The sequence below is a fragment of the Bubalus kerabau genome, chromosome X (genome assembly GCF_029407905.1).
Source record: "Bubalus kerabau isolate K-KA32 ecotype Philippines breed swamp buffalo chromosome X, PCC_UOA_SB_1v2, whole genome shotgun sequence".
Lineage (NCBI taxonomy): Eukaryota > Metazoa > Chordata > Mammalia > Artiodactyla > Bovidae > Bubalus > Bubalus kerabau.
The window spans coordinates 70390788-70418258 of NC_073647.1; the positions used below are offsets into that span (position 1 = coordinate 70390788).

General features: G+C 40.6%; 1 protein-coding gene and 1 long non-coding RNA gene across 4 annotated transcripts in view; one reads left to right on the plus strand and one right to left on the minus strand.

Moving 5' to 3' along the window:
* Window positions 1-27471, minus strand: part of COL4A6 (collagen type IV alpha 6 chain) — a 337408-nt gene that overhangs the window by 203826 nt on the left and 106111 nt on the right. The gene's annotated exons all lie outside the window — the stretch shown is intronic.
* LOC129639630 (uncharacterized) overlaps window positions 22891-27471 on the plus strand; it is a 34618-nt gene continuing 30037 nt past the window's right edge. For 2 of the 3 annotated variants that reach the window (XR_008708516.1, XR_008708517.1), the window contains exons 1-3: window positions 22891-23286; window positions 23817-23937; window positions 24081-24205. This is a non-coding gene — a long non-coding RNA (uncharacterized LOC129639630). Of the gene's footprint in view, window positions 23287-23816; window positions 23938-24080; window positions 25433-27471 lie in introns of those variants that run through there. The other variant, XR_008708515.1, reaches the window with a different exon arrangement.

Here is a 27471-nt window from a genome sequence, read left to right on the forward strand (position 1 = left end):
GGGACTCGGGTTCAATTCCTGGTCAGGGCACTAGGATCTCACATGCTGGATGATGCAGCACACAAAAAAATGAAAGATCTGAGCCAAAGTCAGGTCCAAACTTTTCTTTTTTTTAATTTATTTTTAATTGGAGGATAATTGTTTTACTGAGTACTTTTCTTGTGGCTTTATTTTGCTACCTTGCCCTATCTTTGTCAATGTGCTTTGTCATATTTTGCCACATTGTACAAATCTCTTTGTACAGAGACCTTTTCTCTATATCCCCAGAGCCTAGCACTGTGCCTGGTATATTAGTAGGTGGTTGTATTAGTTAGGGTTCTCCAGAAAAAGAGAACTAAGAGGATGTGTGTGTTTATTGTATGTATTCATGCATGTATGTGCGTCTATACATATGTCTGTACATGTTTAAAGGAACTGGCTCATACAATGAGGGCTGGCAAGTCTGAAATCTTCAGGGCAGGCTGTCAGGGTGAAGATGCAGGGAAGAGTTAATGTTTGTCTCAAGTCCAAAGGCAGTCTGGAGGCAGAATTTCTTCCTCCTTAGGAGATCTGTCTTTTCTGCTGTCTTCAATTGATTAAACAAGGCCCACTCACATCATGTAAGGTAATCTGCTTTACTCAAAATCTATTGATTTAAATGTTAGTCATATCTAAAATATACCTTCATAGCAATATCTAGACTGGTGTAGCAAATACAGTGGGCACACAGATAGGGATTACAGGTCACTGTTTCATTCCTAACTGGACAAAACAATTTTTCAATAAAGTCTGTGAAACATAAAATGGAAGTAATTAAGGTACAGACAGAACTTAGTTTTAGATTCCGGTCAATCTTTTAATCATTTTGTAAAACTGATGCACCACTACATTATTCATTCATTTAGATTTATGAAAGTAACATGAGCTGGCATTGTGGAACTTGTTTCTAGTCCCTTCTTTACCATTAAATGGCTTACTGGACCTTGGGCAACTCACTTTACCTCTCGTGGTTTCTGCTTCACCAACAGCAAGATGACATCTCAGACAGTCTTTAAAGCAACTGTGGTACAGTAAATTGAAGCTTTCAGAAAGATATGGGTTCAAATCTTGGTTTATGACACTTACTATTAATAGTTCTGGGTAAGCTGCTACTGAGCTCATTTTTGCAGCTGCAATGTGGGAATATGGAATAACCTCACACCAGGGTTGTTTGTTACAGATTGAAGAAAACAAATTGAGTGCACAGTATACAATGGATGTTAATTACTATCACTGCCCCTTCTCCTTGCAGCACAAAAAACGATATGATTCTGTTTTGTGTAGGTGGAACATTAATCCCTCTTAGAAAAATACAGCTTCCAACAGAGAAACTAATCATAAGCAGGAAACTCAAAAGATATATTTGAGATTATAGAGTCTTGAGCTGCTTTTGTTATGGTCTAATTTCATTTGGAAAGAATCTTTATGATCATTTGATATTCTTTCAAATCATGCTAAAGTCCCTTGATTCTTTAATTCCCTTGGGCCACATCGATGGCTTAGGGGGTGTGGGAAAGCAGGGAAAAGCAAGTTCATGGGTATCTCTGTAGCAAGAGACAGAAGGTTGGGACTTCCCTGGTGGTCCAGTAGCTAAGACTCCATGCTTCCAATGCAGGGGACCCAGGTTGGATCCCTGGTCTGGGAACTAGATTCCACATGCCAAAACTAGGAGCTCACATGCCACAATGAAGGCTGAAGATCCCACCTGCTGTAACTAGCACCTGGTGCAGTCAAATAATAAGTAAATATTGGGGGGTGAGTTGTGAAAACTTGCCGTGTACTGAGTACTATGCGTGCGTGATCTCATCTAACATTCATAGCAAACCAAAAAGTGTAGATACTATTACTGATATCCCCATGTTTACAGATGAAGAAATTGAGGCTCAGAGGGGTGAGGTAACTTTCCCAAAATTGTACAGCTAGAAACCATGGAATTAGAATTTACCCCTACATCTGATTCAGAACACATGCTCTTAACCAGTACACTGTCTCTTCTTGGAAATTGTGTATTATATAAAAAACACACAGGCTTTTGACATTTTAAAGAAATTTAACAAGTAGAAAAATTAATATGTACATGTGTATATGTAGGTATGTGTGTGGATATTTTTATACATATACACAATTTAAATAATTAAAAATTGAAGGGTTCAGAAATCAGTGTACCCCATTCTTCTGGAAATTAATATCACTTGCTGAGTTCTACAAGGGGGCATGAGGGTAAGTGGCAAAGTCAATGAAAGGGCTGTGCCTCTGCTTATCTGTGATGATGACTATACATCACATTCAGCATGAGATTTCTATAGGATATTCCTAGTAGCTTCCATGTGTTTAGTGCTTACTATGTGCCAGGCACTGTGCTAAGTGCTTTATATGTATAATGCCAAGTAATCCCTCAAACAACCCCATTCAATAGATGAGAAAACTTAAGCTCAGAGGTTATATCACTTGCTGAAGACCATACAACTAGTAAGTAGCACTGCTAGGATTCAGCTCGAACTTTAGAACTTTTGTTTGTAACCACTATGCTGGATTTCCATGAAAAGCATGTCATTTCCTCAATAAATTAAACACAGGTTTAAACGTGACCCAACAATTCCACTATGAGTTATACCCCAAAGAATTGGAAGGGAAGGGAAGTCACTCAGTTGTGTCCAACTCTTTGCGACCCCATGGACTGTAGCCTACCAGGCTCCTCCGTCCATGGGATTTTCCAGGCAAGAATACTGGAGTGGGTTGCCATTGCCTTCTCCAAAGAATTGAAAACTAGTGCTCAAAAAAAAAAAAATTTATATACAAGCCTTCACAAGAGGTATATTCATAATAGTCAAAAAGTGTAAAAAACCCAAATGTCTATCAACAGATGAATGAATAAACAAAATGTGGTGTACACACACACACAACACACAATGGAGCATTATGCTGTGCTGTGCTTTGTCACTCAGTCATGTCTGACTCTTTGCAACCCCAAGACCTGTAGCCTGCCAGGCTCCTCTGTCCATGGGGATTCTCCAGGCCAGAATACTGGAGTGGGTAGCCTTTCCCTTCTGCAGGGGATCCTCCCAACCCAGGGATCGAACCCAGGTCTCCCGCATTGCAGGCAGATTCTTTACTATTTGTGCTCCCAGGGAAGCCCATGAATACTGAAGTGGGTAGCCTATCCTGTCTCCAGGGGATCTTTTTGACCCAGCAATTGAACCCGAGTCTCCTGCATGGCAGGCAGATTCTTTACCAGCTGAGCTACCAGGAAAGTCCCAATGGAACATTATGTAGCCATAAAGGAGCAAAATTCTGATACATACTATAACATGAATGAACCTTAAAAATATGCTAAGTGGAAGCAGCCAGACACAAAGGCCGCATATTGTGTGATTTCCTTTACATGAAATATTCAGAATAGGCCAATCCATAGATACAAAGGAAGATTAGTTGTTGCCAGGGGCTGAGGAAAGGGGGGAATGGGGAGTGACTGCTTAATGGCTATGGGGCTCCCACTTGGTATTGTGAAAACGTTCTGATATGAGGTAGTAGTGATAGTTGCACAACACTGTGAGTGTACTCATGTCACTGAACTGTAGACTGTAAAATGGTTAAAATGGTAAATTTTATGTGATACACATTTTACCACAATAAAAATCAATCAATTAACCAGACCATCTGTCCCTGGTCTTCCCTTTGTCTAACTGTGGGTTTTGCCTCTGAAAGTCTCTTCTCTGCTGGCTTCTCAACATTCTGGGTTCATTTCTCCCTCTCTGCCATAACTCCTACTGTCCCTTCTTGATTCTTCCTAAGACCTGGAGCCTCCTCCCTCTGCCCAAGCCCAACCAATTCAATTGTGACCAGCCCTTCCATGAAGACTTCCCCAGTTATTCTCTTTTTCTAATCAAGAAATCCAGAATTACCCAAGTAAGCCCACTTTATTTTAAAATTAATATTAAAAGTTAACATTATATGCTGCTGCTGCTGCTAAGTCACTTTAGTCGTGTCCGACTCTGTGCGACCCCTTAGGTGGCAGCCCACTAGGCTCCTCTGTCCCTGGGATTCTCCAGGCAAGAACACTGGAGTGGGTTGCCATTTCCTACTCCAATGCAGGAAAGTGAAAAGTGAAAGTGAAGTCGCTCAGTCGTGTCCAACTCTTATCGACCCCATGGACTGTAAGCCCACCAGGCTCCTCCGCCCATGGGATTTTCCAGGCAAGAGTACTGGAGTGGGGTGCCATTGCCTTCTCTGAACATTATATGACTGTTTCAAAAACAACATCTTTTGGCTGTTATACCAGTGCCCTTTCTATTAATACTTCACTGTCTCCCACAGCACTTAGAGTTATCACCTGAATGGGAATAATTATCTTTTACACACACATATATGTATATGTTCTCAGTGGGGTTCTTGTGGGTTAGCCTTATATCTCTGGTAATACACTCACTTCTTGATGGTAATACCTGTTTCTCACACATCTTTGAATCACCCAACATGTGCTGGCACATGATAGATGCCCAGTAAATACTGATGAGTGACCTACAAATTTTCAACATCTGCCTCAAACCCATCACTAACATATAAAATAGAACAATATAATCCATCATTTCGTCAGAAAGGAAACATCTGTTTATTCTACTGCATTTTAGTTTCTAACAAATTAAAATCAGATGAGCTCTCACTAGTGAATCAAGGAACAGACAGATGCTTTTCAAGAAGAGACAATGTGGTGTACTAGTTAAAAGCATATGTTCTGACTCAAAACAGACATGGGAGTAAATCCCAATTCTGTGTTTACTAGCTGTGTAATCTTGGGTAAGTTACCATATCCCCCTGTGCCTCAGTTTGCTCATCTGTAAATGTGAGATGTTAATAACAGTACCTCCCCATGCTGTGTGTTATAAATATATTGATGTGGCTCAGACGAGAAAGAATATTCCTGCAATGAGGGAGACCCGGGTTCGATCCCTGGGTCGGGAAGATCCACTGGAGAAGGGAACAGCTACCCAGTTTAGTATTCTTGCATGGAGAATCCCATGGACAGAGGAGCTTGGTGGGCTACAGTCCATGGGTTTGCAAAGAGTCAGACATGACTTGAGAGACTAAGTATGCAAAAAAAAAAAAAAGATACAAATGAACTTATTTACAAAACAGAAATAAGACTCACAGACATAGAGAACAAATTTATCTTACCAAAGGGGAAAGGGGAAAATGAGGGATAAATTAGCAGTTTGGGGATTAAAATATACACACTACCATAGATAAAATAGGTAACTAACAAGGACCCATTGTATAGCACAGGGAACTTACTAAATATTCTGTAATAGCCTATAATAGAAGAGAATGTAAAAAAAAGTTCTCTCTTTCTATATATATAGAACTGAATCACTTTGCTATATAGCTGAAACTAACACAACACAGTAAATAAACTATATTTCCCAAAACAAGGTGAAAAAATGTATGAGATAATGCAAGCATAGTGGCATATACCTAGAAAGTACTCAACTTGTTAGAATTTATAATTATCGATTGCTTTCCTAAAACCCCTTCCTAAGGACACAGTTTGTTCATAGTTTTAGGGCTCAGGGAAGTAATTGGCCTAGTTCTCCATCAATTCAATCATTGGGTCCTAAATGTGGAACCAGGACCCAAAGATATACATTAGGAAGGCTCAGTAATCAAATCCAGAAAAATGCAGGCTGATGCTGTGATACTGTAATTATGACCTAATAAGTCCAATTAACTGTGCCGGCCAGATTCCTTTTGGAATAACTGCAGCGTTCCTAAGCTTGAGAACAAAAGTGGGGCTTGAAAGAAGGGCTAGTTTGCATCCTGGCAGATGAACAAGGGATCTGCTTGTGGCTTACCAGCTGATAATAGAGAAATCAGTGCACGGGAATGAGATGGCATTCCCAGTGTTTAACCACAAGAATAAGCCTTTTAATTCCCTAAGCCCTATGGGTCTCTTGGACACATGGTTATTCATCAATTTTCTTCAAATATCTGATTGCCCATGCATGCCAAGACAGTTGCCCATGTTTCAGTAGACTGGCTCATGCCTGGGCACAGGGATTTGAGACTAAAGAGTGAAGTTTCATGAGGTGGAAAGAAAAAGAGGAGTCAGAACAAAAAAAATAGCCTTGGGAATTAAAGAGCTGTAATCTTTGTAAAGAATTAGCAGTGCACACACCACAGCGCTTTCAGACTGGTCTTTCTCAGGAATCCAAATCTCTGACAATGTTGCTGGAGGGTATAGAAAGCCATTGAGAAAGATTTCTGGGATGGCAAACCCACTGTTGGCAGACAGTTGGCTGCTCTCAAGGTCAGCTAGATTGGTTTTCCCCTTTGGGTGAACTGTCTCTAGCTCTTCTACCATCAGCTTTGGTCCTCAAAAGCCACGATTAGAAATGAGTTTGCAATATTGTAATCAAGCGAATGAATAGAGCTTTGTTTCATCTGTTCCTAGAAGTTATACCTTGATCTGTTCTGAAGGTAGGTACTAATCTGATGGAGTTTTCAAAATAACAACAGAAATCTGAGTTTGGACTGTCTAGAGCATGTGAAAGGATGAGGGGTGGGCAGGAGAGAGGATTTTTATTGTCAAGCTAAGCTTCACAAGATTTCAGAGGGTGACATGGGATACCCTGCTCAACTCATGCACTTTCAAATGGCTGTTTCTTACTTTCCACTCGGAGTCCACTTCCCCCTTTGTCCACACACTTTGTCCCCTCCCTGCTGAAAATGTTGGGGACCAGAATTTTTTCATCAGTACCTCCAACTTGGGGAAAGTTGGTGGATTCGGGTGGGGATGGGTGGGTTTTTTCTGGAAAACCAGGTGTGGACTTCAAAGCAGCTCAAAGAGCCTGGGGCTAGAAGTGTACTTTCTGACTAAATCAGACCCATGGCTTCTGAATCCCACACCCCACTCCTGTGCTTATTTTTTAATTTATAGAAAGAACCCTACAATTAATTGAAAACCAGTATTAAGGCATGTATAATGCCCCCTCTTGTTGTATTCCGTCTTCATCTGACCCTTTCCCTTTTCATCCTCCTTCCTTTGGGATCTGCTTTTCTTTTATCACACCCGCTCCTTCCCTGGCACTTATGCTTCCAGTGTATTTCCTTTCAGAATGCAGTTCTCAGCAGCCTAATCGGGCCCCACCCTCACACTTCCAAATGTCCACAGCTACTTGAAGTGGGACCCCAATCCCAATCTTCCTCCACACTCTTCCAGAAAACCCTCTCCTAACCAGAGCTTTGCTAAAAGCAGACAGGCCTCCCTTCCTGTGGATGATGATAATCTGCTCAGGAAATGACAAGATTTTGATCTCAAAGCCAGGAGTGCTCAGGCTTCAGAGATCTTCACATTTTTCACTGCCTCTGTCCTGAACTGCTCTTTCTGACCTGCCTTGCACTCTACCTCTTGGCCTCCTTTTAATCTTCTTGGCTTCTGACCTCATGACTCATTTTCCCCACTTGCAGTCTTGCCTTGGATCTTATTCTTGCTACAGCTTCTCTATTTCTGAGCTATCTGATTTCCTTCACAATAATGATTCCAGCTCCTTCTCTCGCTATGTTGCACTTCACTGCCCTGGATAAACACCTTGCTCAATTCTCCTCCAAACTCGTGCACCCACATCTCCTGCACTGCAGGCAGATTTTTTACTGTCTAAGCCACCAGGGAGGTCGAACTCATGCACAGGACCTAGAAACTCTGCTCAAATTCCACCCCTTATAAACTTGTTTAGCTCTTATTCCTGAAACTCATTCAACAATTCCCATATAAAGCCTTGTAATGCAAAATTTTCAGATTCATTCATTTCGTAGATATCAGATGCTTTTTATTTTCAGATTATACTGGGCATATGCAAATAAATCATTCTGCAAGGCAAAACTGGGGAATTCAATAGAACGTTCTGCAATGATGGAAATGCTCTATGTTTGTGGTGTTAAATTTAGCAGCTGCTAGTCACATGTGACTATTAAGCACCTGAAAGGTGACTAGTTCAACTGAAGAACTGATACTTAAATTAACTAAGATTGAAATAGCCACATATGGCTAATGACTACCATACTGAATAGTGTAGACCTAGTGTATATGTCTAGGGATGGACTTGCCTGTGTTGAAGATCATATGCATTTTTGGGCTTTGTTTTCTTTTCCATTTCTTGAGAGTCAATACATGGGATGATTTGGAAAAAAATAAAATTTTAAACTTTTTATTTTATATTGGAGTATAAGTTGATTAGGGTTTTCCAGGTGGCTCAGTGGTAAAGAATTCACCTGTCAATGCAGGAGACACAGGAGACATGGATTCAATCCCTGAGTTGGGAAGATCCCCTGGAGAAAGAAATGGCAACTCACTCCAGTATTCTTGCCTGGAAAATCCCATGGACAGAGCAGAAGATCTTGGAGGGCTACAGTTCACAGAGTGGCAATGAGTTGGATGTGACTTAGTGACTGAGCACACTTAGCTGATTAACAATGTTGTGTTAGTTTCAGGTGTATAGCAAAGTGATTCAGTTGTACAAATACATGTATCTATTCTTTTTCAAATTCTTTTCCCATTTAGGCTGTTTCATAATATTGAGCAGAGTTCCCTGTGCCATATAGAAGGTTCTTGTTTAGTTCAGTCACTCAGTCGTGTCTGACTCTTTGCAACCCCATTGACTACAGCACACCAGGCTTCCCTGTCCATCACCAACTCCCAGAGCTTGCTTAAACTCATGTCCATTGAGTCAGTGATGCCATCCAACCATCTCATCCTCTGTCATCCCCTTCTCCTCCAGCCTTCGATCTTTCCCAGCATCAGGGTCTTTTCAAATGAGTCAGTTCTTCACATCAGGTGGCCAAAGTACTGGAGCTTCAGCATCAGTCCTTCCAATGAATATTCAGGACTGATTTCCTTTATGATTGACTGGTTTGATCTCCTTGCAGTACAAGGGACTTTCAAGAGTCTTCTCCAACACCGCAGTTCAAAAGCATCAATTCTTCAGTGCTCAGCCTTCTTTATGGTCCAACTCTCACATCCATATATGACTACTGGAAAAACCATAGCTCTGACTAGACGGACCTTTGTCAGTAAAGTTATATCTCTGCTTTTTAATATGTTGTCTAGGTTTGTCATAGCTTTTTTCCAAAGGAGCAAGTGTCTTTTAATTTCATGGCTGCAGTTACCATCTGCAGTGATTTTGGAGCCCAAGAAAATTAGGTTTGTCACTGTTTCCATTGTTTCCCCATCTATTTGCCATGAAGTGATGGGACTGGATGCCATGATCTTAGTTTTTTGAATGTTGAGTTTTAAGCCAGCTTTTTCACTCTCCTCTTTCACCTTCATCAAGAGGCTCTTTAGTTCTTCACTTTCTGCCATAAATGTGGTGTCATCTGCATATCTGAGGTCATTGATATTTCTCCATGCAATCCTGATTCCAGCTTGTGCTTCATCCAGCCTGGCATTTCACATGATGTACTCTGCATATAAGTTAATTAAGCAGGGTGACAACATACAGCCTTGATGTATTCCTTTCACAATTTTGAACCAGTCCATTGTTCCATGTCTGGTTCTAACTGTTGCTTCTTGACCTGCATACAGATTTCTCAGGAGGTAGGTAAGGTGATCTGGTATTCCAGGTCCCTGTTTATTATCCATTTTTAATACAGTAATGTGTACATGTCAATCCTGGGCTTCCTGGGTAGCTCAATGGTAAAGAACCCACCTGCTAATGCAGGAGATGCAAGAGACATGGGTTCGATCCCTGGGTCTGGAAGATCCCCTGGAGGAGGCCATGACAACCCACTCCAGTATTCTTGACTGGAAAATCCTATGGACCGAGGAGCCTGGTGGGCTACAGTCTATGGGGTTGCAAAGAGCTGGACAAGACTGAGCAACTGAGCACACACACACGTCAATACCAAACCTCCAATCTATCCCTGAGGCCACTGTTACCCCCAGTAACCATAAATTCATTCTCTAAGTCTGTCAGTCTGTTTTGTAAATAAGTTCATGTGTGTCATATTTTAGATTCCACATATAAGAGATATCCCTTATATCACATGTATTAGAACACATTTTGACATTTCAAGTGCCAAGGCTTAGCCTGTGTGCAGTGATTCAGAGAGAATGGTCAGTAGTTGCTATGTCACAGGGTTTGGAGGGTAGGTTGAGAGCCATGGCACAGGGGATGTACCTGAGTCCTCTACCGGTGGACTTACCTAAACTTCCAGTGGGCTGTGTTTTATTCACCCTGATACAGAACAGTGCCTTTCAGGTATGCAATGACATTTGTACAAGTTGTTCTCTCTACTTGAAAATCACTATATTCTCCACCCTACATTCAAAGCTTCTAATTTAAGATGCAGTTCTAATGTCACTTGTTTTAGAAAGTCTTTTAAAACTGCCCATGACAAAATAATCACTTGTACCACTGAATAATCTTTCTTCCACCTGACAAAATGACAGTGACTCTTGGGTCACAAATGCATTTCGCTCTTCCATTTGAGAACTACACTAGATTATACAGCACAGAGGACCCAGAATGCACTCAACAAACTCAAGGAATTTCATGAATAAAATGAAAGCACCAGTATAAGATAAGACCAGTGAGATACAAAGTCATCTTAAAAGAGACAGTAGAGGTTCCAGGCTGAGAGTCAGTCCAGACAGTAACCCAATCAATGCTACTACCATATCTAAAGGACAGTCCATTTTAATTTTGTTTTGCAATGAGGTATCAGCTCACACCAGTCAGAACGGCCATCATCAAAAAGTCTACAAATAATAAATGCTGGAGAGTTTGGAGATAAGGAAACCATTCTATACTGTTGGTGAGAGTGTAAATTGGGGGAACCACTATGGAGAACAGTTTGGAGATTCCTTAAAAAAACTAAAATTTGAGTTGCCATATGATCCAGCAATCCCACTCCTGGGCATATATCTAGAGAAAACTAATTTGAAAAGATACATGCACCCCAGTGTTCACTGCAGCACTATTTACAATAGCCAAGATATGGAAGCAACCTCAATTTCCATCAACAGATGAATGGACAAAGAAGAAGTGGTATATATATACAATGGAATATTACTCAGCCATAAAAAGAATGAAATAATGCCATTTATAGCAACATGGATGGACTTAGAGATTATCACACTAAGTGGAATAAGTCAGAGAAAGACAAATATATCATATAACTTATATGTGGAATCTAAACTATGACACAAATGAACTTATTTACAAAGCAGAAACAGACTCACAGACATAGAAAACAAGCCACCAAAGGAAAAAGTGTGGGGAGGGATAAATTAGGAGTTTAATATTACTAAATACATATATATTATGCATATGTACATATACATATATTAACATATAACATATATGAAAGTGTTAATCACTCAGTCATGTCCAACTCTTTGTGACCCCATGGACTGTAGCCCACCAGGCATCTCTGTCCATGGAATTCTCCAGACAAGAATACCGGAGTGGGTTGCCATTTCCTTCTCCAGGGAATCTTCCCAACTCAGGGATCAAACATGGCTCTCCCACATTGCAGGCACATCCTTTACCCACTGAGCCACCAGGGAAGCCCTTAAAACATATATATGTATAACTCAATCACTTTGCTGTACACCTGAAACTAACACAACACTGTAAATCAAGTATACTTCAATAAAAGCATAATAAAAGAGAGTCCACTGGGAGGAAGGTCAGCAGGAAATATTAATAAAGGGGATTTTTCAAATGAAGTCCTTAGAAATGTAGAACATCCAAGGCTAGGAACAAACTTTGGCTCAAGAAATCTATTTTCCTTTCACTGAGATCAGCACATCCGCATCCTGAAGATGGAAAGATCACTTCATTAGAGTTGACTGCCAGCAAATATTAGGACTATACAACTAACTCCCCTTGTTTTGGTGCCATACACACCAACCAAACTTCCTATCTCTTGGTTTCCTACGTGAGTTTTTCTACTGGCTGAAGACTCACTCATGTGACCATCTGGTTCCTTTCAGTAGTTATTTTTTTTAGGCTAAATTAATAAGAAAGAAATCAATTAATATTAATTAATTAATATACTAATAGAATATATTAATTTTTATATATAATATATAATATTAATATAATATATTAATTCTTATTAATATAATAAGAAATTAATATTAATTAATAAATTAATAAGAAGAGGTGGCAAGAATACACAGAAGAACTGTACAAAAAAGATCTTCATGACCCAGATAATCACGATGGTGTGATCACTGACCTAGAGCCAGACATCCTGGAATGTGAAGTCAAGTGGGCCTTAGAAAACATCACTACAAACAAAGCTAGTGAATTCCAGTTGAGCTATTTCAAATCCTGAAAGATGATGCTGTGAAAGTGCTGCACTCAATACGCCAGCAAATTTGGAAAACTCAGCAGTAGCCACAGGACTGGAAAAGTCAGTTTTCATTCCATTACCAAAGAAAGGCAATGCCAAAGAATGCTCAAACTACCGCACAATTGCACTCATCTCACACGCTAGTAAAGTAATGCTCAAAATTCTCCAAGCCAGGCTCCAGCAATACGTGAACTGTGAACTTCCAGATGTTCAAGCTGGTTTTAGAAAAGGCAGAGGAAACAGACCAAATTGCCAACATCCGCTGTATCATCGAAAAAGCAAGAGAGTTCCAGAAAAACATCTATTTCTGCTTTATTGACTATGCCAAAGCCTTTGACTGTGTGGATCACAATAAACTGTGGGAAATTCTGAAAGAGATGGGAATACCAGACCACCTGACCTGCCTCTTGAGAAATTTGTATGCAGGTCAGGAAGCAACAGTTAGAACTGGACATGGAACAACAGACTGGTTCCAAATAGGAAAAGGAGTACGTCAAGGCTGTATATTGTCACCCTGCTTATTTAACTTCTGTGCAGAGTACATCATAAGAAACGCTGGGCTGGAAGAAGCACAAGCTGGAAACAAGATTGCTGGGAGAAATATCAATAACCTCAGAAATGCAGATGACACCACCCTTATGGCAGAAAGTGAAGAGGAACTAAAAAGCCTCTTGATGAAGGTGAAAGAGGAGAGTGAAAAAGTTGGCTTAAAACTCAACATTCAGAAAACAAAGATCATGGCATCTGTCCCATCACTTCATGTGAAATAGATGGGGAAACAGTGGAAAGAATGTCAGACTTTATTTTTTGGGCTCCAAAATCACTGCAGATGGTGACTGCAGCCATGAAATTAAAAGACGCTTACTCCTTGGAAGAAAAGTTATGACCAACCTACATAGCATATTGAAAAGCAGAGACATTACTTTGCCAAAAAGGTCCGTCTAGTCAAGGCTACAGTTTTTCCAGTGGTCATGTATGGATGTGAGAGTTGGACTGTGAAGAAAGCTGAGTGCCAAAGTATTGATGCTTTTGAACTGTGGTGTTGGAGAAGACTCTTGAGAGTCCCTTGGACTGCAAGGAGATCCAGCCAGTCCATTCTGAAGGAGATCAGCCCTGGGATTTCTTTGGAAGGAATGATGCTCAAGGTGAAACTCCAGTACTTTGGCCACCTCATGCGAAGAGTTGACTCATTGGAAAAGACTCTGATGCTGGGAGGGATTGGGGGCGGGAGGAGAAGGGGACGACAGTGGATGAGATGGCTGGATGGCATCACTGACTCGATGGACGTGAGTCTCAGTGAACTCCGGGAGTTGGTGATGGACAGGGAGGCCTGGCGTGCTGCGATTCATGGGGTTGCAAAGAGTTGGACACGACTGAGTGACTGAACTGAACTGAACTGAAATTAATAAGTTAGTATTCTGGTTTAGGTGCCCACTTCTTGTGAACTTGATTAGAATAGGTTGTCCTAAGAAAATTATACAGTCCCCCTAGGCTGACAAAATTAAACTCCTAAGTGGGCAAAGCTTAGAGTCAAACTCAGAAATGTGGGGAACTAAGTAAGGTGCCATCCAAAGGGCCATGTAACCTTCCCTTGAAAGTACTTCTAATCTATCATCCCTTTTGAACCCAAAACACACTGTTTTTTAATGACTGGGAATAACAATGGCACAGTCTATGAGTAATTTTAGGCAGAAACCTTGATGCATAGGTGTGTTCTCCATCCATATTTAGACACAAGCTTTTCAAGTGCAGGCATGTTTCGTGAAATTCTTTGGGTGTGCAATAGGACCCAGCACAGTGCTTGGCTAGGTAAGTACCCAGTGTGTACTTAATGAATTAAATTTCAATTCTATGCCCTCTAAATGGTGGAATTAGAGAGTTGTCTGGGCTTGGTTTAAGGGTAAGAAAAGGGATTTTCTCTCCATTTATTCAAATATTTTAGAGTGCCTGATATATGTTAGACATTGTATTATATATTGAAGATAAGGTGGAAAATAAGACAGACATGGCTCTTGCCCTCATGGAACGTGACTCACAGAATTGTTTAAGTGAAATGCAAACAGAAAAGTACTAAGTGGTAGTTTTGTATGTATGTAGATATGCAGTTGGGGCTTCCCAGGTGGTGCTAGTGGTAAAGAACCCACCTGCCAGTGCAGGAGACATGAGAGATGTGGGTTCAATCCCTAGGTCAGGAAGATCCCGTGGAGGATGGCATGACAACCCACTCTAGTATTCTTGCCTGGAGAATCCCCATGGACAGAGGAGCCTGGCGGTGGGGGGTGGCTACAGTTCATAGGGTCACACAGAGTCGGACACTACTGAAATGACTGAGCACACATGCACGCACATGTGCAGTTAGGTTTCTATCACTCTTCTGGGGACCATCTCTCTCCACCCCCTGATGCCTCCTAGAAATCTTGGCCTTGGTTCTTCAATTTATATTAACACTAAAGTTAACATACATGATAATTTTGTAAATATAAAGCCCAATTTAAAGGCATTATTACTGGCCATTTATTAGGGGCATGGCACTGTGCTAGGCATTGTCTTAGATGACCAAGACTCACTTACCCTCAAGAAGTGTGTATCTCAGTGGAGCAAAAATCATACATATTCACTTAACCAATTATCTATTTAATATCTACAGTGTATCAAACATTGTTTGCTGCTGCTGCTGCTAAGTTGCTTCAGTCGTGTCCGACTCTGTGCGACCCCATAGACGGCAGCCCACCAGGCTCCGCCATCCCTGGGATTCTCCAGGCAAGAACACTGGAGTGGGTTGCCATTTCCTTCTCCAATGCATGAAAGTGAAAAGTGAAAGTGAAGTCGCTCAGTCGTGTCCGACTCTTAGTGACCCCATGGACTGCAGCCTACCACGCTCCTCCGTCCATGGGATTTTCCAGGCAAGAGTACTGGAGAGGGGTGCCATTGCCTTCTCCAACATTGCTTGAGGTCTTGGCAATAGATCAGTAAACCAAAAAGACAGATCCCTGCTGCTCTTCCACTGCAGGGAACACAGGGTTGATCCCTGACTGGGGAACTAAGATCCTGCATGCCACATGGAGCAGCCAAAAAAAAAAAAAAAAAAAAACAACAACACCACCAAAAACACAACAAAAAGACAGATCCTTGGCCTCATGGAGTTTACATTCAGTTGAAAATACAGCTTAATTGTCTGTATTCAGCTGAATACAGAAAATATACACAGAATATGCAGTAACATGTCAATTGCCATAAGTAAGGTACAGAGACAACTCTGTGTGTTCAGACTTAACAGTAACCAGAGAAATAGCACAGGTAAGGGGACAATCACAAGTTTTAGGGTTGATCTGGATCCAAGTTCCCTTTATGTTACTTCATTACCTATGGGCCTTGGGTAAGTAACTTTGCTGAGCCTAATCTTTAAATTGAGGATAAATGCTACATATCTTATAGAGTTTTGGTGAGATGTTTTAAACCATGCAGGACAGGCAAAAAACATTCAGTTCCTTTCTCATTCTAGACAACTAACTCCACACATATCTCATGTATTTAGAAACTTCAGATTTTTTAACTAAATGTCTGAAAAATAAGCAAAATATTTAATAACACTGAATTTTATTTTTTACCTATAAACTGGGGATTAGAACGATTACTTACTAGAGTGATTTGAGAATTAAAAAATCCTCTAGTAGAGACTTCCCTGGTGGTCAGGTGCCACCAATGCAGGGGGCATGGGTTCGATCCCTGTTCAGGGAACGAAGATCCCACATGCTATGCAGTGAGGTCAAAAGATTAAAAAAAAGCCTCTCATACAGTGCCTGGTTCATAGCAAGTAATCAATAAACGGTCATTGGCTTCCTTTATTATTCTTTCTGCCTTGTCCAGGTCACCTATGTAGACTCATATCTAATGTCCAAAAGGGACTTAGAAAACTCAACTGTCAGGTATTTTTGATAATCTACATTGGCAGGGTTATTGTAATGATTAAAAGACACAACTCATGTGCCTGCCCCAGTATTCACACATAAAAAAGCTCATATTCCCCCTCTCCAAGAAGTCTAACTGAAAAAATATCCAAGCCCAGGATGTAACAATGGGTGATTCAGAAGAATTGGTCATACTCCATCAAAAACCACATGAGACTCTCTTTTCTGAGGAAGCAAAAGAACATAGTAGAAGAAGCAAAATAAAGGTGTACTAGGAGAGCAGCAAGATGTTCTCAGTAGGTAGAAGTTGGGAACTTTGGATGATAGTTAAGAACATTTAACTTTTAAAATGTATGGCTGATAATTTTTGCAATTGTGATAATTGTACTACGGTTGTGTTAAAGTACTCCTTATTTTTTAGAGAGTAGGGGCTTCCCTGGTGGCTCAGATTGTAAAGAACCTACCTACAATGCAGGAGACTCGGGTTCGATCCCTGGGAAGATCTCTTGGAGCAGGTCATGAGAACCCACTCCAGAATTCCAGGCTGGAATTCTCCTGCCTGGAGAATTCCATGGACAGAGGAGCCCAGCGGGCTGCAGTCCATGGGGTCACAAAGAGTTGGACATGACTGAGTAATACTTTCACTTTCTTTAGCGATGCACACTGAAATATTTATGGATAAATTTTTTAAAGGTATTGAACATTTTTATTTAAATTGTAACAAACTTTATAATTTTATGAATATGAATACTTTAGCAATAATCTGGTTCTCTAGCAAAGTATTATGACCCCATTGACACATCATAAACACACATGTTTATTTACAAATTATATTCTAAGCAAGGAGATTCTTCAATTCCTACTCTAACTCCTACCCTTTTTCAATTCTAAAACACACACTATGAACTCAGTTCCCCCAGATTTATTAATATGTGTAGAATATATTAAGATTTATTAAGATACATATTATATATGTACAGAAGTTGAAGGGTTAGCAACGTATGCATAAGCTACAAGGTACACTCATTCAACAAATATCTGCTATGCGTAAGCCAGTAAAAGATGGCCCTTGCCTTCACAGCATATATTAATAAACCAGGGTGACAGCAGTATGGTAAGATCTGGGAAGCATACACAACAATCTAGGGCAGCAAAAAAAGTGATTGAGGTTCTTAAGGTTCATTTTTGGTTGGATAGGATGTCTAATTATAGAATGAAAGCTATTACATAAATAACAGCCTCCCCAAGTATCCCTTAGAAGAAATGGAGTAGCCATCATAGTCAACAAAAGAGTCCAAAATGCAGTACTTGGATGCAATCTCAAAAATGACAGAATCATCTCTGTTCATTTCCAAGGCAAACCATTCAATATCACAGTAATCCAAGTCTATGCCCAGATCAGTAATGCTGAAGAAACTGAAGGTGAAAGTTTCTATGAAGACCTACAAGATCTTCTAGAACTAACACCTAAAAAAGATGTCCTTTTCATTATAGGGGGCTGGAATGCAAAAGTAGGAAGTCAAGAAACACCTGGAGTAACTAGCAAATTTGGCCTTGGAGTACAGAATGAAGCAGGGCAAAAGCTAGTAGAGTTTTGCCAAGAGAATGCACTGGTCATAGCAAACATCATTTTCCAAAAACACAAGAGAAGAATCTACACATGGACATCACCATGGTGAATACCGAAATCAGATTGATTATAATCTTTGCAGCCAAAGATGGGGAAGCTGTATACAGTCAGCAAAAGCAAGACTGGGAGCTTACTGTGGCTCAGATCATAAACTTCTTATTGCCAAATTCAGACTTAAATTGAAGAAAGTAGGAAAAACCACTAGAACATTCAGGTATGACCTAAATAAAATCCCTTATCATTATACAGTGGAAGTGACAAATAGATTCAAGGGATAAGATTTGATAGAGCACCTGAAGAACTATGGATGGAGGTTCATGGCATTGTACAAGAGGCAGGGATCAAGACCATCCCCAAGAAAAAGAATACAAAAAGGCAAAATGGCTGCCTGAGGAGGCCTTACAAATAGCTGTGAAAAGAAGAGAAGCAAAAGGCAAAGGAGAAAAGAAAGATATACCCATTTGAATGCAGAGTTCCAAAGAATAGCAAGGAGATAATAAGAAAGCCTTCCTCAGTGATCAATGCAAAGAAATAGAGGAAAACAATAGAATGGGAAAGACTAGAAATCTCTTCAAGAAAATTAGAGATACCAAGGGAAGGTTTCATGCAAAGGCGGGCACAATAAAGGACAGAAATGGTATGGATCTAACAGAAGCAGAAGATATTAAGAAGAGGTGTCAAGAATACACAGAAGAACTATACAAGAAAAGATCTTCATGACCCAGATAACCATGACAGTGATCATCCACCTAGAGCCAGACATCCTGGAGTGCGAAGTCAACTGTGCTTTAGGAAGCATCACTACAAACAAAGCTAGTGGTGGTGATGGAATTCTAGTTGAGCTATTTCAAATCCTGAAAGATGATGCTGTGAAAGTGCTGCACTCAATATGCCAGCAAATTTGGAAAACTCAGCAGTGGTCACAGGATTGGAAAGAGTTTTCATTTCAATCCCAAAGAAAGGCAATGCAAAATAATGCCCAAACTACTGCACAAGTGCACTCATCTCACATGCTGGCAAAGTAATGCTCAAAATTCTCCAAGCCAGGCTTCAATAGTATGTGAACTGTGGACTTCCAGATGTTCAAGCTGGATTTAGAAAAGGCAGAGTAACCAGAGATCAAATTGCCAACATCTGTTGGATCATTGAAAGAGCAAGAGAGTTCCAGAAAACATCTACTTCTGCTTTATTGACTACGCCAAAGCCTTTGACTGTGTGGATCACAATTGTGGAAAATTCTTAAAGAGATGGGAATACTGACCACCTGACCTGCCTCCTGAGAAATCTGTATGCGGGTCAAGAAGCAACAGTTAGAACTGGACATGGAACAACAGACTGGTTCCAAATTGGGAAAGGAATATGTCAAGGCTGTATATTGTCACCCTGCTTATTTAACTTCTATGCAAAGTACATCATGAGAAATGCTGGGCTGGAGGAAGCAGAAGCTGGAATCAAGACTGCCAGGAGAAATACCAATAACCTCAGACATGCAGATGACAGCACCCTTATGGCAGAAAGTGAAGAGGAACTAAAAAGCCTCTTGATGAAAGTGAAAGAGGAGAGTGAAAAAGTTGGCTTAAAACTCAGCATTCAGAAAACTAAGATCATGGCATCTGGTCCCATCACTTTATGGCAAATAGATGGGGAAACAATGGAAACAGTGACAGACTTTATTTTTTTAGGATGGGGGACTCTAAAATCACGGCCGATAGTGAATGCAGCCATGAAATTAAAAGATGCTTGCTCCTTGGAAGAAAAGTTATGACCAACCTAGATAGCATATTCAAAAGCAGAGACATTACTTTGCCAACAAAAGTCGTCTAGTGAAAGCTATGGTCTTTCCAGTAGTCATGTATGGATGTGAGAGTTGGACGATAAAGAAAGCTGAGTGGCAAAGAATTGATGTTTTGAACTGTGGTGTTGGAGAAGACTCTTGAGAGTCCCTTGGACTGCAAGGAGATCCAACCAGTCCATCCTAAAGGAAATACGTCCTGAATATTAATTGGAAGGACTGATGCTGAAGCTGAAACTCCAATATTTTGGCCACCTGATGTGAAGAACTGACTCATTTGATAAGACCCTGATGCTGGGAAAGACTGAAGGTGGGAGGAGAAGGGGATGACAGAGGATGAGATGGTTGGATGGCATCACCAACTCAATAGACATGAGTTTGAGTAAGCCCCAGGAGTTGGTGATGGACATGGAGGCCTGGCATAGTGCAGTCCATGGGGTCACCAAGAGTCGGGCAGAACTGAGCAACTGAACTGAACTGAAGTCTTTCAAGAAAAACAAAACCCTAGCAAAGGCACTATCTAGCAATAAATAGTCCAGCCATAGCAGTATATAGGTTTGCGATAAACAGGATTTGGGTATTGGGAGGGACCTTGACTTTGAGATTTGGTTTCATTGTTGAATTAACTCTTAGTTTAAGTAGGATACAGAGCCTTCATTATCCAGACACTCAATAAAAGTTTAGAGTCACTGGATGCCAAAAGTGACTGAGGCACCAAAAAGATTGCAGGAAAACTTTGTTTTTATCCTTCCATTCCAAATTAGGATGAGAATGAACATAATTTACTAGTTATTTTGGGCTGCAAAGACCAAAAGCCAAAAAAAGCTGGGGTGGGGTGGGGGGAGGGCAAGCACAGGCCAGAGTTCATTTGCTGTCATTTAAACATACCCCACTCCAGTACTCTTGCCTGGAAAATCCCATGGACGGAGGAGCCTGGTAGGCTGCAGTCCATGGGGTCGCTAGGAGTCAGACACGACTGAGTGACTTCCCTTTCACTTTTCACTTTCATGCATTGGAGAAGGAAATGGCAACCCACTCCAGTGTTCTTGCCTGGAGAATCCCAGGGACAGGGGAGCCTGGTGGGCTGCCGTCTATGGGGTCGCACAGAGTCGGACACGACTGAAGCGACTTAACAGCAGCAGCAAACACATCTATTCATTAACCAAAGGTGGTCTGATCAAACAACAGTAGTTAAATTGATTAGACAACCTGTCTGTAATCAAATGGCAGGAATAAAATATAATAACTTGATTTTTCTTTCTTTTTCATGAATGTTTTGTCTATAAAGACCAACTTTACTGACTGTAGCTGGTATGTACTATATCCATTTAATCAAACTCCAATAATAAAAACAACTCCATTTCAAAAACTACTATTTCTGGAAGGCTCAGATCTGCATTAAAAGTTTCAGGATAAAACTCTGTGTCTAAAGTCAGCCCCTTGAAACACCCAAAACTTTAGTTTCCACTTAGAATGTACTTAGAGACAACAAATGTTGCCTGTGTTTTTCACTTTGAGGGAGCAGACTAAAGATTTCAAAACCCTTCATTCGGTAAAGTAGTTATCCCAGCTGAAGAACAAAGCAGCCCAGGACCTCTCTCCCAGCCACAGTGAATAAACAAGAAAGAGGAACAGCTTTATAAAGAAAACAAACCCAACTATCCTCCCCTTCTGCTTTCTTCATCCTACTTGGCAGAATATCAGAGTTTTGAGGAAGATTTTGGAATATAAAAGATTTGTGCCTAAGATAAAACTTAAATTTTACTGAGGCTTAGCACTAAGTCCCTTCCAGAAGGCAGTTTTTATTTTAACATTTCAGAAAGAAACTTCAAACTTTTCTACAGCAATTTAAGTCACATATTAAAAACTGTATTATCAATAATTCATTTCCAGTGAATGTTCTTTCTCAGAGAATGCTTTAATTTCATACAATATTGCATGATCAATCATCATTTGTTTCTATTTAAACTTTTTATTTTATATTTTAGTAGAGTTGATTAACAATGTTCTGAAAATTTCAGGTGTACAGCAAGGTGATTCAGTTATACATATCCATATATCTATTATTTTTCATTTTCCCATGTAGGCTGTTACATAATTTTGAGCCGGTGCCCTGTGCTATACAAGAGGTCCTTGTTGGTTATCCATTTTAAATATAGCAGTGTGTACATGTCTATCCCAAACTCAGTAACCATCATTTGTTTCTGATTCGAGATCATCTCATTTCAAATTGATAAATTTATTTGCAACTGGTTTTGGGGGGCTTCAGACAATTACTTCATAAATCATGTTCCTGTGTAAAAACCACATCCATTTTCCTCCATCAAGAGCAATAAGATTTTTATAGGAAAGAATCCAGGCACAAAAGCAAGTATTTGAGTGATGATTTATATTTCCATTTTACATAGACATTAACTGCAAACTGAGCTTGTTACCCAGTTGAACAGTAACCATAGACGGTAAGGGGGGAATGATTGTGCCTATATTACTAATAGGCCCCACCCTGGATTAAGTGTCTACACCAAGCTAGAATACATCACAGTCACATAGGGTGGAGACATGTTCCTAACTGCTGTCCTCTCAAGGTAAGTTTTTGTTGCCTGGCTTTGAGCCCTCTAAGCAAACAAAAGTTGTCCTACTTGTTTGTAATCCATGCTGAATGAAAACCTCAAGTACTATGTTCCTTTCCTTGTCTCCCCCATCCCATAAGACTTCATTAACCAAACAAATCTGTTTTCAGATGATTTTTAGCATGTAATAAGGAAGAGTGGATTTTACTACTTATCATCCACAAATGGGCCAAAATTACCAAAAGACTTGCAAGTTGGCATAATTACAGTTTATCTAAATAAAACACATGCAGTCATTTTCTGGAACCGACAGAAGGGCATGAGTTATAGCACCACCTGAAACTGTGGACAAGGCAGATACATGTTGAAGCCTAAATTAATAGATGCTGAGCAATAGCTAACAGCCCAAGCATAGGAGATCAGCTTTAACGAGATTAACTCTTAGACTACCGTCATCCCTTTACTCAACTTAAACACAAGGCCAGGTGTGAGCTTTTTGAATCCTCCCTTATGCACATTGGGCACATTAAAGGAAGAGAGGGGATGATATCAGGTAAATACAGGTGGAGCCAATGCAAATTTTGTGGATTGGTGATTATTGCCCTGAGTCAAAAGATTGGGGAGGATACAGGCTCAAGGCTGCAGCGCAGCAGTGGCTGTAGTGGCACTCTGCCCCTTCCATGGCTTGATGCTGATTTTCATCATCTTTATCACAGATGTGCAGCATGTGCCTAAAACCAAGTGGTTCTCATGTCAACACACATTAGAACCACTTGGGGAGCTGTGAAATTTCCCATTCCCCAGGTGCCACCACAGACATATGAAGTCAATATTTCTGGAGGTGGGGCCCAGACATTTGTATTTTTTTAAAGCCTGCAGGTCATTCCAATGTGCAGCCGAGGTTGAGAACTACAGGTCTAAATGTTGTGATTCACAAGAATTCAAAGCAACATAATAAGGGGAAAGGGGAAGCTCCCCCTCCTCCCACCTTCCATGGAACTAACGTCTAACTGGAAGGTCAGTTGGCTTCCTGCCTTGGGATCGCTACCTTACAACTAGGGCTATGAGGACGCTGGCTTCCCTTTAGAGAAAACAGTCAACATTGAGTGGGCATTTACTGATACTTTGTGCCAGGCATTGTGTGTAAAGCTCTTCATGTGCTCTGTCTGATTTAATCCTTGTGACATCCCTATGAGGTATCTATTAGTCATTGCCTTTTACTGAGGAGGAAACTGAGGCACAGACAGGTGAAGTGATTTTCCTAAGGTCACCCAGCTGCTACTCTTCACTCTTCTGAAACTAAAAAAGTACTTGGTCTTTCATGTACTGTCCAGAGGCCTGGGTTCTGTCTGGTCACATTGTTTTCCTAGCTAAAAAGGTTTCTTCTCTCTGAAGGGAGCCAAACAGTCTACCCTCATCAATAATGATGCATTAGAACAAAAACGTCAGCATAAATCCACCGAATATCACCTATGTCTATACATGCAATTTACTACAACTTTAAGCAACTCCTCGTCACGAGTTACATTTTTCCAAACATTTTGCAGTTATCCATCTTTCAACTGTGGCCTTCGGGTAGGGAACCAAACTTGGGAAACATAGTAGAAAAGAATCTGTCAAGAAAATCCACATTTGAGACGGAGAGCTGAAAGCCAAGATTCCAGAGAGGTCAGTTACGTTCCCTTACCTTTTGGCAACTCTAACTGGCTACCAGTCCCAAACTTAATAATGAGAATCTATTGCAGAAAGAAATATTCATTTCCTAGAGTCAGTGATCTTGCATTGTTACAATGGCTGGTAAATTTTTCTAGGGTATTGTCTCCCGAAAATCAAGGCTGAAGCAGAGGGAATGAACAAATTCCATTTCTAACAGTGCCCCACTGTGCTGGACATGTGTGAAGGATGGCCCCAGGATGCCAGATCAGATTGTTGTATGGTGAGTTGCAGTGAGGCAACCCCAAGCAGGGACAGCAGAAGAAAACCCATTAAAGCAGCTCTAAAGCCCCACTTCAAACAATGGGGCCGAGCTGCGGGCAGCAGGAAACAAACAGCAGGCAGGCTGGGCTGGCTAAGGCAATAAGGGAGTGCTGGAGGGGGTTGTTTTCTGAGTTCCAGGATGACCTCAGGTCTCAGAGGCAGAGTCCCAATCAACCACACTATCAGCACAGCTGCAATTGTGACTCAAAAACAGTCTTTGTGTGTACAGTGGTCCACGGACTGGAAAGGGCTGATGTTGTCACCCTGGTCTTTTGAGCCCCATCTGTGCTCACAGATAACAATCCCCATTAGTAATATTATCTTCAAATGTGTGTAGAACATCAGCATAAATATAGCTAACATACCATTTCCGTGAATACAAATAGAGTGGCAGGACCCGTACCTGGAGGATGATAATCTGTGATATCTTTTCATTTTGTAAATGGATTTCTTTTGCAGTACAGCCATTTAAAAAAAATCTATCTGCATATAAGAGAAAAATATTAGCAGTAGGCACACTCAAATGTTAGCCATGTTTATCTCTGGCTCTTGGAAGAACAGAGGAGTTTTAAACATATTTTCTTTTGTTTGCTTGTATTTTCTAAATTTCCTAAAAATAAACACGTATTCCTTAGGCTATTTTCTAAAATTCAAAGAGTTTTTGGCTATCATAGAGTTTTTTTCCCCAAAATGAAAACAAACAAACAACTTAGGAGTGTCTTAATTTGTCCTCTAAGATGTCATTTGAGAAAAGGGATTTGCATGTCTAAAGATAGAGCATGACACAATATATTCCTGTACCCTTTTGGGGGAAAAAGATTCTATAAATAAATCCCAAGACGCCCTTTGGCAGGGACTCAATATCACTAATAGAGCCAGTCCTAAACTCTAAAAGAAGAGTTGGCCAGAATACCAATTATATTGAATTTTAGAATCCTGGCATATAAGAAACATTCACTTTTTTTTCTTGACTATTGGAATCTTACCTTGGAACAATACCCAGGGTTTGGTTTGTCATCCTCTACAAAGAGGGAGGCAGTGGCATGCAAGAGCCAACTCAAGATTCTGGATTGTATGCATCTCTTCTGAACTCTGCATTTAGTGACATCACGCTGAGAACTTGAAATCAGCTTTGGTGGGAGTATTTATATTGTGGAAATTGGCAAATGCTACGAAATAGGGCTTTTTCCTCTTTCCATAGAGAGCCGGTTGTTGTTAAACATGGGAATATCTAACCTCCCCTCCTAATTCAGCAGAACCATTGTTTGTCCAATGATTGAACTGGGAATGAAAACTTTCATGTGTATGAAAGCAAAACTACACTGCTGTAAAAGCTACAGAAGCTGAGTTCAATTCAAGTTGAGCTCTTGGATCTGCCATTAGTGAGCTGGAGCATGTCACTGCCCTTCCTGTACCTCCATTCTTTCATCTCTACTGTAGGAGGACCAGACTATGATGTCTAATCTCTTCTAAACAGGGACAGCTTGTAATTCTAAGGTTAAGAGGTAGTGGCTAGAGGTTCACACTCTGGAGAGAAGACAGCCCTGGGTTTACTTTTCTCTATTTTCTTTTTTATTGAATGACAGCCCTCAGTTTAAATCTTGGCTCTGCCTTCACTAGCATCTGTGTGACCTCAGGCGAGTTACCTAACCTCTCTGAGTCTCCATTTCCTCATCTGAAAAATAATGATGATAATAATAATACCTTCATTATAGGGTTGTTGTTAGGATTAGATGAGATCATTCTCAGCTGTCCTAGTAGTGGGCACCAATAAACTCTAACTATTATTATTAAACCTGTTCCCACTTGGCCCTGACACAAAATGCCTTAGAACTATAGGGATTGCTAAGATATCTGTGAGATGGTGCCCAGGCTCCGTCAGATACTATAATCTATTACAAAGCAATCAGTACTGGAAACAGTGGTAGAGCATCACTTGAAGTAATAATGTAGATAATAAATGGGAGATGGAGGCCTAATATTTATTGGCCCCATGCTAGGCCTTTCATGCATGCTTTATCTTGTCTAATGCTCACACTCCCTTGGGCAAACCAGGTGTTTTTCTGTTTGGGGTTTTTTCCTTTCTACAGACGTGGATGCATGCATGCATGCTCAGTCACTCAGTCGTGTCTGACTCTTTGCGACCCCAGGGACTGTAGCCTGCCAGGCTCCTCTGTCCATGGAATTTTCCAGGCAAGAATACCGGAGTGGGTTGCCATTTCCTATCCCAGGGGATCTTCCTGACCCAGGGATCAAACACACATCTCCTGCATCTCCTGCATTGGCAGGCAGATTCTTTATCACTGCTCCACCTATACTGAAGTTCAGAGATGTTAGATAACGCTCAAAGATCTACAGTTAATAATTGGCAGGGCCAGAAATCCTCTCTCCCAAAGACAAATAACCCAGATATCTCCTGAAAGTGCTGGAAGACTCTATTTTTTCAGAAACATAAATATCAGAGCAATTCTGTTGATTAGAAGGTACAGAGGTAGATAAAAAGGAACTCTGCAACACAAATACTGTCATGGATCTGAAAAATAAAATCTGCAATATGTAAGAACTGGTGAAGTGTGGTGGTAGCTAAGGCCAATAATTTTTCTAAAACATCACCTAGGGACTTCCCTTGTGGTCCAGTGGTTAGGATTCCATGCTTCCAATGCCAGGGCCCAGGTTTGATCCCTGGTTGGGGAACTAAGATCCCATATGCCACATGGCAAGGCCAGAAAAATAAATATAATAACATTTAACAATCACCTAAATCAAGAGTAGTATTTTGGAGAATTTGCAGTTTCATTTTCTCCCTAAGTATTTTGGGATAGGATCATTCCTATATATTTCTAGTAGGGCAGTGGTTCTCAGAATCTGGACCTTAAACCAGCAACATCAGCATCACCTAAAAACTTATGGAAAATGCAAATTCTCAGGCCCCCAAAATTTGGAGCAAACCCCCTTCTCCTCAGTTCTCCCATGTTCAGAGTGTTTCTGAGAATCAGAGCTGTAGGTGTAGGTGGAAAGAATGAAAAACAATTAAAATGTCTCAAGAAATCTTTACATATAAATATATTGCCCTGACATGCTTATGGGTGGTGACAGTGTCTTTAAAGTGCTACAGCTTCAAGAAAGATTTAAATCACTCATTGTTCTATAGTAACAACTAAATCTTGCTGAACACTGAGCTTCCCATCTTTCTGCCACACATCCCACTCTCCCCAAAAGCACCTA